Below are 11,145 nucleotides of genomic sequence, written 5' to 3'. Positions count from 1 at the left end.
CCCGAACTTTGATTTCTCTAACTTTGGGGAAGAGGCGGCCAGCTTGGTGCTGAATGGGATACCAACAGGAAGTCATTCTCTCCTAGGTGTGGTGGCTTGAGAGCAGACTGATTGTTCATGAAAGTTTTAATGCCTCATGCTTTTATTTAGTCTTTAGATTTGGTTGTATTGTCATTCATCTTATTTTTCCTGAGAGGTTTCTGCAAGTCTTTTATGTTTAGTGAGGAACTTTCCAAGTCCTTTTCTTTTTTTTTTTTGTGAGAACTTTTGTGATTCCTTTTTTTGTGAGAACATTTTATAAGTTATTCTTTTGTGAGGATCTTACACGATTTCTCTTGTTTTTATGGAAACTTTTGTGTGGCTAAATTGTTTTTATTAAGGGTGTGTTAGCCCTTTGGGCTTTGGCCACTCCTTTTTATTTTTATGCACACACTTTTTATTTTTATTCAAGAAGCGTCCTTCTCGTTGTTAAGCATAGTACTATTTTTGCAAGCATATTTTTTTAGACTCTTTCTGGCTAGTTGATTTTAATCGATGTATAGTTATGTTAAGGGCCCTTCGCTGGGGTTCCTCTCTTATTTTTCTGGCTAGTCGACTTTAGTCGTTCTAGACTTATGTTAAGTACCTTTCGTGGGGTTCCTTTTTTATTTTTTGCCAAGGGCTATGAGGCCTATGGGATCTGCTGGTCCTCTTGAGGTCTATAAGGGTAGCTAATCCTTACAAATTTAAGAGGCATTTGTCGTGGTCCGTACACAGGGGCCTCATCTCTTTAGTATACATATATATATATATACATACATTTTTATGTTAGTCTCTTGCCCCCCAAGTGGTTGGCCATATTCATTTGGCTAAGCACTTTTGGCTAGTACTTATTTACACATGCTTTTAGCCATTTCAATTGGCAATGAGGGTGCGTGAATTGGATAAGTGCTTTGAGTGTGAATGGTATAACAAGTGAATTAAATACTCAATGTTCCAGTGACACTCAAAGTTGTTAAATAACGAAATTTCACCACACTAGGAAGCCAACTCGGGCGACTTTTTTGATTCATTACATAATAAGCTAGAACATAACTGACTCCTACTACATAAATGGAGGCTAACTAGGGAAATCTCTTTGATTTGTCGTGCTAAAGGTGAGAAACTTCACTGAAAGTTTTTTTTTTTTTAGGTGCTCGACGTTCCAAGCACGAGGGACAACTATGTCGTCAAGGCATGGCAGCTTGTAGGTGTTGGGGGGAACTACTTGGGAGACTATGTAGGGTCCTTCCCAGTTTGCTCCCAGGACTCTGGATCCTTGATCTTGGGTGTTGGGGAGAACTTTTAGGAGCACTAGGTCTCCATCCCTGAAAGCTCCTTCGTGTACCCTTGAGTTGTAGTATCGGACAGCTCGCTGCTAGTACATTGCTGCTCTCAGTTGTACATTTTCCTTCATTTCTTCTAATAGGTCTAAATTCTCATCCATCACCTCATGGTTGGCTTGTTCTTCATAGGAATAGACCCTGAAAGAATTTGCCTTAATTTCTATTAGGAGTACGACTTCACACCTGTAGGCCAAAGAAAATGAGGTTTCTCTCGTGGTAGTGCAAGGTGTGGCTCTGTAAGCCCAAAACACATTGGGCAGCTCTTCCACCCATGCTCTTTTCAGCTTTTCCAACTTGGTCTTGAGATTCTTCTTGAGGACCTTGTTTATGGCCTCAACTTGCCCATTGGCCTAAGGGTGCACCATGACCGAGATACTCCTCCTTATGCCTTTTTCTTCACAATAAGCCTCACATGGGCCTCCCTCGAATTGGGTGCCATTATCATATGTGATTTTGTATGACACCCCTTACATACAGACAATAAATTTTTTGACAAAGGAAACAATCTACTTGCCGGTGATGTTTGTAAAGGGCTTTTCTTCCACCCACTTGGTGAAGTAGTGTATCGTCGCTACTGCATATCTTGCTCTACCCCATCCTGGGGGTAATGCCCCAATGAACTCGATCCCCCACAACGTAAATTTTCAGATGCTTGTCATGTTTGTTAACTCATTGGGAGGCTTTCTAGGGTAGTATGCATGTCGTTAGGATCTGTCGCACTTGCATGTGAAGTAGGTAGCATCCTTCTCCATCGTGAGCAAATAATACAATTTCTTGGTGGCCTTTCTAGCCATTGATTGTCCACTTGTGTGGTTTCCACACTCTCCTTTTTCTATTTCATAAAGAACCCTTCGAGCTTCTTCTTCATCAACACACCGTAGGAGTTGGATAGAGATTCCCCTCTTGTACAGAGCCCCCTCAATCAAGGTGTATCGATCAATTTTGTACAACAGTCTCTGAGCATCATTCTTATCTGCTGGTAAGGTTCTGTCTTGGAAATACTTTTTGATCGGGTCCATCTAGGATCCTTCTTGGGTCTTGATCATCAGGACTTTCTCTTCAGTGATGCTTGGTTTGGACAGGTATTCAACATATACATACTCGAGGAGGTCTCCATCCTTGGTGGAGGCGAGCTTGGTGAGGGCATCCACATTGGTATTTTTCTCCCGCGGGATTCGTTCAATGGTATAACCCTTCAGATGGTCCAAGTGCTCTCTCACCTCAGTTAGGTAAGCCACCATCTTGGGTCCTCTTGCTTGGTGCTCACCTTTCACCTGAAACACTACCAGATGTAAGTCGCTAAAAATGTGCAAATAGGTTACCTTTAATTCTTTGGCCAAACGTAGGCTAGCCAAAAGCGCCTCGTACTCTGCCTTGTTGTGTGAAGCTTTAAATTTGAATCTTATCGCACAATACATCTTATGCCTCCAGGTCCGGTCAAGACTATACTAGCTCCGACCCCTCCTTCGTTGGAAGCCCCTACCACATGTAAACTCCATCCTTCGAACTCCACCCCCTTCCTCGTGAGGTTGTTCGTTCCTTCTCATCTCTCCTTCCTCCTCGGGGCGGTAAGTGAACTCTACTATGAAGTCTGCTAGCACTTGTCCATTGACTCTCGGGGTGTAGGTGATGTCAAACTGACTTAGCTCAATTGACCACTTCAGCAACCTCCCTGAGGTCTCAGGTTTATATAGGACCTGCCTCAAGGGGTTGTTTGTGAGTACTTCAATGGCATGGGCATGGAAGTAGGGCCTTAACTTTCTTGAGGCTACCACTAAGGCCTAAGCCAACTTATCTATCTCTGGGTACTGAGATACTGCATCCACTAGGCATTTTCTGGTGTAGTTTACAGGTTGCTGGTGCTTCTTCTCCCCCTTAACTAAAGCAACACTTATGGCGTGTTTATACATGGCTAGGTATAAGTACAACCTTTTGCCCTTTTCGGTTTTGGCTAGCAGGGGTGGCTGCCCGATGTGCTCCTTCAACTTGGTGAAGGCCTCCTTGCATTCTGGATCCCAAGAGAACTTTTTGTTCCCTTTTAAGATATTGAGGAATGGGAGGCACTTATCAGTGGACCTCGAAATGAACACATTGAGTGCTACTACCCTACTTGTCAAGCATTGTGCCTCTTTTTTGTTCTTGGGGGAACTCATTTCGATCAAGGCTCTAATTTTATCAGGGTTAGCTTCAATGCCCCTGGAGTTGACCATGAAGCCAAGAAGTTTTCCTGATGAAACCCCAAAAGTGCATTTAAGCGAATTTAACTTCATCTTGTACTCTTGGAGGGTGGCAAACATCCCGCCGAGGTCACAGGTGAGTTATTCTGCTTCCTTGGTCTTCACCAGCATATCATCTACATATACTTCCATATTCTTTCCGAGCTGGTTGGCGAACATCTTATTCACTAACCTTTGGTATGTTGCGCTCGCATTCTTTAGCCCAAAGGGCATCACCTTATAACAGTAGAGTCCTTTGTCTGTTATGAACGAGGTGTGCTCTTCATCAATAGGATTCATGGGTATTTGATTATACCATGAGTATGCGTCCATCAAGCTGAGTATCTTGGTGTCCTGCGGTCGCTTCAACCAACTGATCTATCCTCGGGAGGGGGAAGCTTTCCTTGGGACAAGCCTTGTTAAGGTTGGTGAAGTCGACGAAAGTCCTCCACTTCCTATTCAGCTTTGGGACTAGTACAAGGTTTGATACCCATACCGGGTAGAAAACCTCCCTTATAAATCTATTTGTTTTTAACTTGTCAACTTCCTCTTTTAAGGTTACGTATTTGTTGGGGTCAAGCGCTCGCCTCTTCTACCTCACAGACCTCGCTTTGGGGTCGATGTTCAGATGGTGGCACATTACATAGGGTTCCTCATGACTCCAAGCAAATACATAGAGATTGTCCTTCAAGAACTTTGCTAGTTTCTCCTTGAGATCCTCTCAAAGACCTCTCCCAACCTTTAACTTTCATAATGGTTCTTCACTCACGACAATCTCTTCCAACTCATCTACGAGTTCTGCTCTGGTCTCTTCAGTGACTCGAGGATCCAATTCCTGTGAGTTTGGTTTCCCAGCTACGTCTCTGTGTACCACCATTGCCATGGGTTCTCGTGGCTTGGCTATTGTATGCAGGAAGGTGTTGTAACACTCTCTTGATTCCTTTTGCTCTTCTTTCATGTTTGTTATTCCTCCCATAGTTGGGACTTTAATGGACATGTGATAAAGTGAAGTAACTGCTTTCAATTCCCTCAGGGAAGCTCTCCATAATACCGCATTGAAAGCTGAGGCACAGTCGACTACAACAAAGTTAGACATAACGGTGGTTTATCTGGGTTGCTCTCCCATGGTGAGGGCTAACTCAATAGTTCCAAGAGGTTTTATCGAATCCCAATTGAATCCATATAGGGAGGTGTTGCATGGTTTTAGATTCTTGAGGCCCAATCCCATCCTCTCTAAGGCGGGGTGATATAGAATATCCACAGAACTTCCATTATCCACTAAGACTTGGTGTACTCTCATATTAGCTAACTGGATACTCAACACTAGAGAATCGTTGTGAAGGAAATGCACTCCTTGGGCGTCTTCCTCCGTGAAAGTCATCGAGTCGTTTTCTCTTCTAAAACTCTTAAGGGGTCATTGCTATAAGCTCATCGTGTAAGGAGGAGGGCTTCGCCTAACTTCCCGGGCGTAGCAATCCCTTCCTTTCCTTGATTCTCCTCTAAATCCAGGACCTCCAAATATAGTTTTGACCTCTCCTTGGACATCCAGGGCTCGCTTTGGAACTCATGGTGAAGCTAGTCGATCTTCTTGTCTTGGATTCTCTCTTCTGGTGTACCTACCCAGGTGTCCGCTGCATATGAGTTCGTCAATCTCCACTTTCAGGTGGGTGCACTCTATAGTGGTATGGCCTATGTCTTGGTGGCATTGGCAGTACTTGTTTGTATCTCTTTTGGACCAATCCTTTCTCATTGGTAAGGGTTTCTTGAAAGAGACCTGATTTTTATTTGTAAGGAAGATGTGTTCTCTAGTATTCTTCAAGGTTGTATAGAAGGTATACGGCGTAGGTCTAGGCTCACCTCTGCGTTTGTTCATTTACTTATGATTGTCTTTTTGCCCTTCGTATGCTCTCTTCTTTTTTGGCATTGTTCGGGGCTGTCGCGAACAGATGACTTTGGTGAAGGCTCGCTTCCTCTAGCCCTGAAATTCTCATGCTCATCTTCAACTCGAATATACTTCTATGCTCTCTTGAAGAAGTCGTCTAAGTCCACGACCTCTCTCTTAAGCATGTTATCCCATAATTTGATTACGGGACATACTCTGGTTGTGATGGGCATCTTGAGCTATCCTCTAGTTAAACTTCCCACCTTAGCTGCTTCCATATTGAATCTATGGATATAGATGTAACTCCTAATCCAGGACCGTTACACTGTTTATTTAAATAGTGTCAGACTTGCTAATCAAATCATTTGGTTATAAACGTGTAACAAAGATTAATTTCAAGGGTTAGGGTTAAAAATTTTGTTCAAAGGAACTATTGATTTTTTATTTAAAAAGTTTCATACATACATGGGATCCCAAAATATTACAAACAAACATTTAAAAGGGTGTATATACATCAAAAGTTACAACTGGTTGACCTGAGTGGAAAAATTAGGGCTACAACCCTAGTTCTTCTGAGATATCCTCGGTTGTGGTGGACGAGCAGCCGCATATGTACACCCACCACCGAAGCTCATGGTTGGTTAAGCTTTCCTTTCCCCTTACTTGCACCACAAAGCACCCGTGAGCCAAGGCTCAACAAGAAAACTTAAACATGTGCATAACATAGGAAGTATAAATCTCCAAATACTTATCTGGCACGTCCAGTAGTAATAACCTACTCATACAAGCATGCAATTACAAATATATATTCATTGGAACAATTTGGGGCCACTACCCTGAATAGTTGACCATAGAGTCAACCCCGGGGCCCTATGCCCAAGCTATGTGACCGTAGAGCCACCTAGGGCCCTCACTCTCAGTTCTGAGTAACTAGCCATAGAGCTAACCAAACACCTCTGGTTTTCCAACAACCATAGGTTCAGCCAATGTAATAGTACGTTGCTGATTTAGGCCTAAGCCTTTCGATCAGCGCGTAGCGCTATTGTCTTCCGTGACTAATAAGTCAAGCCCTGAACCAGGTATTCGAATATCAATATAGAAGCAGATATGGATAGGCATACCCCAACAAGATAAACACGTATACATGTTAATCACATAACATAATCAGGTAATCGTAATCATAGTAATAATCGTGCTTATTTAACGGGACCACGCCCTAGCCACACAAACCATGCGAACAGTCATGAAACACTTAAGCAAATAAGAATATTTAAGTACGTTTAACCAATAAGTGAAAATGATAACTTAAACATAAACATTCTCAGGGGCCTAAGCCCTAATCATAATTATTATTAATAGTCGAGCCAAGCCCTGGTCACATATAACACGTATTGGGTGCAATTTTCTTACCCCAGGCCCGAGTATAGCTTAAAATAAGAATGACTCTCGAGCATGATCCCGGTTCCGAGCCCCTAGCGATAACCTAGTCACAACCATAATATAGGATTCCATCAAAAACAAGCAAATAAAGGCTTCTGGACAGAGTCCTAGCCTCCGGGACCTCGAACTCTACTAAATTGGGTAGTAGAATCAATCTCGAGCCCTAAGGAAAAGATTCCCATCACTAAAAACTCACCATGGTCAAAACAGCCCAGGTGGGCCGCGACCTGCCCTTGAGGGTTGCGGCGCGCCCCTCAAGTGAGAGGTCCTCCTCCCCTGATAATGGACACAGGCCGTGACCTGCCCCTTGACGGTCGTGGCATGCCTCCTAGACAGAAACCTCCCAAGGCCCTGGGTTCGGTTGGGTCGCGGCCCCTCAAGAACATAGCCGCGACTTGGCCCTGCGAACCTAGATTTCCTTCATTTTCATCAGCCAAATCCAACAAAAACCATCTCAATTCAACCCTAAAACAATTATTCAATCATCATAATAGTTTTAATATCTTCCCAACTACAAAACCCAACTAAAATCTAGATTAAAAACTCATCAAACTTCCCAATTCAACTCTTGAGCTATAAGGCTCAACAACACATCAAGAACAGCCAACTAAATAGAAAAATTAATGGAAATCAAGGTCCAAATCTTACCTCAATTGTGATTTAAGTCTCCCTAGCTGTAACTAATTCAATTCCAAGCTTAAGCCTTCAATTTCTCAAGCTTCAACCAATAATTTCCCCTTAATTCTCAAAGAATTCCCTTAGAAGAGTTGAAAGAAAATCAGAGAGGGAGAGCCGGTTGGTGAGCTGCTAGAAGTGTGTTTTGAGTGTTTTTTTTTTTTTGTGCTTCTTTAAGCCTTAAGTTTACTTAAGCTAATCCCGAGGCTTGGGGTACCAAAAACGTCCCCGAGGGCAAAATAGTCAAAATCTCTGGTATTCCCTCTTAAACTCACTAACTCCAAATATATCCTCAATTATTCATTCTCATTAATCGATAACCCAATTTACAGCCAAATACCTAAAATACCCCTTGACTCACCCCGAGTCGGGTATTGGGTCCCGTTGTGACTTTCCCACTAACTTACTCCCTAGGATCGTCTCGTACTGAGTAACCCAAATAAACCAACATAATAATGTAGTCTCTCACATATATCACATATATGCACACATATACAATTATTTCCCATAACGGGCCAAATTACGAAAGTTGCCCTTCTAATAAGAAACGGGCCCACATGCATATTTAATACTCTTAAACATGCATAACTCATTATATTATCATATAACTCACATAATCACAATCAAATATATAAAATAAAAAATATAATTCCATATATTGCCATCCTGGCCCCCAAATCAAGGCCCTAAGCCTTATTATGTAATTTTGGGATGTTACAATAGCTCTTTAGGCTTTCACTCTCGCCTTGCTTTATGTTAGCAAGGCTACTACCTGACATAGCGTAATCACGGACCACGTGGTGTTGTTGGAGAAATTGGTCAAAAAACTGCCACCATGACTTGATGGTTCCTGGCCTTGACCTCTTAAACCACTTGCACGCATCTCCTTTTAGCATAACAGCGAAACAATGGCATCTTGCTATAGTATTGACCCCTTTAACTTCATTAAATCGTTGAAGGAGTCTAAGTGATACTTAGGGTCCGTGGTTCCTACGTATAGGGTCATATGAGGCTCTTTGAAGTTGGCAGGGAGTCGCTCAACCTGAATTTCCCTTATGAAGGGGAACTCGTAGTCAAACTCATCATCACCTCGGTACCCCCCCCCCCCCCCCCAAGATGTAGTGACTATCTTGCTCCGAAGGCTTTTCATTTCAGTGTCTAATTCCCTTCTCCTTTTGTTCAAGGAGCCTCGTAGGTCCTCAGGGTGAACCCTCGCTTTTGTTATGTCCCTCGGAGGAGCTACAGGGGGTGTGGTTCTCATCTCGTATCCTCTTTGGTTTAGCTTTTCCCTTAAGTCAGCCGGAGCTCTTTTGGAAGTGGTCTTGGGTTCATATCTCTCATAGGTGCACCAGGTTGTTCCCTATCTTCGGATTGCACTATTGGCATAGAATCTTCCCTGTGTCTTGGGTGAGAGGTATTACCAATGAAGAGTTGTATTTTTCCATCATCCACATGTATCGTGGTTTCCCTTCGCACATGCTCTCTCCCTTTATTCTTAGGGTGGGGCGCCAGACTTCTCGTGTAATAGGTCGTTGAGTACCTCTTGCATGTTTTCCACTGTTGTCTCCAATCTCTGGGTTTTTAAGTGTAAGCCGTGTATCTCATCTTCATAGTGACGAGTTCGGGAGCTTGAGCTCACTGAGTTTACTTATGGGCTCTTACCAGGACTCTGCTTGGATGGACCAGGGTCTCAATGGTTTGAACATGGGGCCAACAGTGGCCTTGGCGGAAGGCGAGTTTCACGACCCTCTGTTGGAATGGTGACATGTGCTTCAGGGTTCGTTGTAGGATGAACGACTAGGGATGATACTTCTTCCTCTTCGTCATTGGCTCTGAGCAACTCCAGCGCACCTCCATTCACCGGCGGAGGAGGGTCTCTCATGGATGCCTTTATCTGGGTTCCGCCTTGGTGAACCTTTTTGGGGTTTTATGCCCTAATTAAAACCCAATTTCTTTGTAGTCTCATTTATTATCGATTAAATAATAGAAATCATTTTTGACTTGGTCAATCACTTTGCTCACATGTTTTATTTTCATGATTATTTGTTTAATGTAAACTTCTATTAAATCTCGAGCATATAGCTAATCATATTTATAGTGATGTAATCACAATGAAATATAAATATGATTATATCTTAAAAAATAAGTTAGTCCTAAGATTAGTCAGTGCACAGGATTTACACTAACTTGCCAATCTACGATATAATCTACTTACACATTGTAGTGTTATGTTCTTTCCAGAACATTAGCAAAGTAGATAGGATCAGATGTATTTGTTACATAGGACTAGACCAAATTGATTTTAGATAGATAAGTAAATGTACCATTATTATCTAATATATACATATCATAAAGTTGACCGTAGGTCAATTCAATCTCAATTTTGAGTGGTTAGTATTCTAACTTATTGTATTATCTAAGTCCTTTGATTTGTTCGTTACCAGCTTACCCTACGGACTAGCTCATACTTACATCTTGGGGACTTGGTAGTATAATTGAGTGGGAGTGTTAATCATATATATGAACATATCTAGCTTCTAGCAAGAAGGGAAATGATGATCAACTTATAGCTTGGTTCAACACATTAAATGATTGACTACTCATTTCTGTGATTAAAGTTAACAGAAATATCTTTTACAAGGAACTTAGTGATATTTAAGGATAAAATACAATGAGGGGTAAAACAGTAATTTGTACCCGACTCACTTGTAGATCATATATATAGAGGATTGAATGATAAAAGGTTTATACCTTTTTGGACCCTGTGTTTTGTCTCATTACTTGTTTGGACCCTGTATTTTGACAAATTTGTTTTTGGACCTTGTGTTTTGTAAAATTGTTCAAATAGACCCCTAAATCCTATTTTGATGAAGGAAAAATTGAATATAACAATACAGTTATTAGACAAAATGATCTTATTTTGTTTTAAATTGTTTGGTGGATTATTTGTAATTTTAGCTCATAAAACTTTCACCAAAATCGAGTTTAGGGTTCTATTTGAACCATTTTACAAAACACAGGGTCAAAAATGTCATTTATCAAAACACAGGGTCTAAATAAGTAATTAGACAAAACCCAGGGTCCAAAAAGGTGTAAACCCAATGATAAATTATGGTTGTAACAATGGATGATGTTTAAGTGTAGAGCGTTCTATGAGTTCAATAGTGCAATTCTGAGTCTTTAGTGGAGTCACGAGGAATTAATAAGGTACTGAAATTATTCGATAATAATTTTACGGTAACTTATTGGAGCATGAATTCATGTGTCCATGGTCCCCACAATGTCTTTGATTAAATCATCTAGATAGTCTTGATTAATTGATTTAATTATCAATTATGATTGTCAAAATTGTTTTGTATCAATTTTGGACACTTTTACTATGATGTGGAATTTAGATAAGAAAAAAGAAATTTGAGAAAATTTATTAATTATGACAAATTTGTGTCAAATTGATAAATAGTATCAAATCAAAGTTCAAATTATAATTAGTTAATTTGAATAAATGATTTAATTAATTAATTAATTATTGTTTAAATATAATAATAATTATATATGTGTATATAAATAT

The sequence above is a fragment of the Humulus lupulus genome, chromosome 6 (assembly GCF_963169125.1).
Source record: "Humulus lupulus chromosome 6, drHumLupu1.1, whole genome shotgun sequence".
Taxonomy (NCBI): Eukaryota; Viridiplantae; Streptophyta; class Magnoliopsida; order Rosales; family Cannabaceae; genus Humulus; species Humulus lupulus.
Note: the sequence above shows the minus strand (reverse complement) of the source record.